Source organism: Magnolia sinica, chromosome 19 (assembly GCF_029962835.1).
Source record: "Magnolia sinica isolate HGM2019 chromosome 19, MsV1, whole genome shotgun sequence".
Lineage (NCBI taxonomy): Eukaryota > Viridiplantae > Streptophyta > Magnoliopsida > Magnoliales > Magnoliaceae > Magnolia > Magnolia sinica.
The window spans coordinates 34,331,927-34,334,419 of record NC_080591.1 but is presented as its reverse complement, the minus strand read 5'-3'; the positions used below and the strand labels follow the sequence as shown (position 1 = coordinate 34,334,419).

The following is a 2,493-nucleotide window of genomic DNA, read 5'->3' as shown; positions in this document are numbered from 1 at the left end:
TAGTACAATTTGTCAACTTGGACCAACACATCCTCAATTATCCCTCTTGGTACACGAACTGAGTGATCGACAAGTTGTATTGTGGTCTGAGTGGGTTTTAATTCACCTAGACCCAGTTGTTCGTACATCGAGCCTGGGATCAGATTTACACTCGCTCCTAAGTCAAGAAGTGTGTGCTCAATCTGGTAATTCCCAATTATACAAGCAATGGTTGGGCTACCAGAATCTTTGTACTTTTGTGGCACATTTTACTTTAGGATGACACTCACTTTTTCTATTAAGAAGATTTTCTTTCAAATATTTTATCATCTTTTGGTCGTACATAAGTCTTTCAAAATTTTGACATATGAAGGTATTTATTTAATAGCATCCAGTAGAGGAATGTTGACCTTCACCTGTTTCAGCACCTCTACAATGTCCTGAGAGTTAGAGAGAGGTTTTGGTGCAACCAATTGTTGGGGAAATGAAGCAATCGGATTGCCTTGAAGTTCAGGTTCTAACTCATGTGGAGTGTTGCTAGGTCCATCATTGTTGTCCTCTTCTGGGTCCTTGGACTTTTCAGCCCTTACCGGAATAGATTTGTCAATTGTTTTCTCACTGCTAAGAGTGGTGATAGACTTAGCTTGCTCTATTTGATTTGAAGAGCTTAAGTCGCTGACTTCATATTGTTGTTTTGGATTGGGAAGAGGTTAAGCTGGAAGGCTTCCTTTTTTCCAATTGCATTTTTTTGTCTCAAGCCCTTGTATGGCATTTGTAAGGTCTTAAAAGGCTTGTAGCATACCTGATTGAAGCACTCTTGATTTTAAAGATGCTTTAGAACTGGATCCTCTTAAGGTTTCCCTTGATTTAGAATTTGATTAGGGAATCCTTGAGGAGAAGCAGTTTGTCCAGTCCTCCAACTGAAGTTTGGATAATTTCTCTAACTAGGATTGTATGTATTGGAAGTGGATCCACTGAAATGTCTTTGGTAATTGTTCACGGTATTAGATTACTCATTCAGTACCTCTTGAAAAATAGGTATTATTGGACAATTTTCAGTTGTGTGAATGTTGCAAGTACAAATACCGCAAACAGTTTCCTTAGCCTTATCCTTCTTTAGTTTCATGGCCTCGAGTTTTCTTGTGAGATTAGCCACTTTAGCATTTATATCATCATCTTCTTTCAGAAGATATATTCCACCCCTCTCCTTTGATTTAGTAGGCCTAGAAGTGATGCTAGATTTTAGAGAGAAATCCGATGATTATGTGTTTTCAGCAAACTTGTCAAAATAATCTCACACATCATTGACCTCTTTGTTCATGAATTCCCCATTGCACATTGTCTCGACCACTTGGTGCATGGAAGAAGTCATCCCATCATTAAAAAAAAAAACTTATTATTCATCAAGTTTTAAAACCATGTTGTGGGCATGAATTGACAAGATCCTTAAACCGCTCTCAACATTGGAAGAATGTTTCATCTTCCTTTTGGGCGAAGTTCATGATTGATTTTCTAAGGGTGTTCGTTTTATGATATAGGAAAATTTTCTTAATGAAATCCCTTGTCATGTCGTTCCATCTACCAATAGATCATGGATGTAGTGAGTGCAACCACGTCTTAGCTTTCTCTTTCAAAGAAAATGGAAAGAGTTTCAGCCTAACTGTGTCCTCAGATACATTTAGAAAATATAAAGTAGTTATAATCTCATCAAACTCTTTCATGTGTGAATATGGATTTTCATATTCAAGTCCACGAAATTTTGGAAGGAATTGGATCACCCTAGCCTTGATATCCATATGTCCTATATTTTCTAAAAAAACCATATATGAAGGTGTGCTCACCCCCACTGGTTGTAAATAATCTTATAAAGTATGAGGCGGGGATGCTTGATGTATCTCATGCACCTCGTTTTCATCCTGGATTTCCTCAACGCTAGGTTGACATGGATTTGGAGGTTGATTGGCTGGTTGATTGGCAACCATAACTTCAGTTAACTCTAAGGATCTCTGGTGGTGTCTAATCCTGTGATGGATAGATAACACCTCAACTAATCCTCCTTCACTCAAGAGATGTCAAGTGTTATCACAAACCCACTTGGGAATGAAACACACTCAACCCTCAAGTTCAGAATCTAACCTAAACCTAAAATAGAAGGAACCTAAAGCAATAAGAAATCTAGAAATAGAAAGAGAGAGAATCAGAAAAAAGTTACCAAATTAGAAGTTTCTATATTAAGATCAAAAGCAAGTTAGTTTCTAAAAACAAATTAGGAAAGTTCCCAACTTAGAATTAGAAAGACAAGTTAGTTTCTAAAAATAATTCAAAAAAACCCTAACCTAAAAATAGAAAATAAACAAACCCTAATCTTAACATAATTCCAAAACCAGTTAATCTCAGAAAAACGGAACCATTAGTCCCCAGCAACGGCGTCAAAAACTTGTTCGTAACTCCAAGTGTATTGTCTCGATGTAGTAATAATTTCAATGAGACGAAGGTCAAATCCACAGGGATTAA

General features: G+C 36.9%; 1 non-coding gene across 1 annotated transcript; it reads left to right on the top strand.

Annotated features, from left to right (window-relative positions):
• The first annotated feature begins 1,392 nt into the window (after window positions 1-1,392).
• On the top strand, window positions 1,393-1,499 carry LOC131235764 (small nucleolar RNA R71). The gene has a single exon (XR_009166285.1). It is a non-coding gene; the product is annotated as a small nucleolar RNA R71 (small nucleolar RNA).
• Window positions 1,500-2,493: the final 994 nt, after the last annotated feature.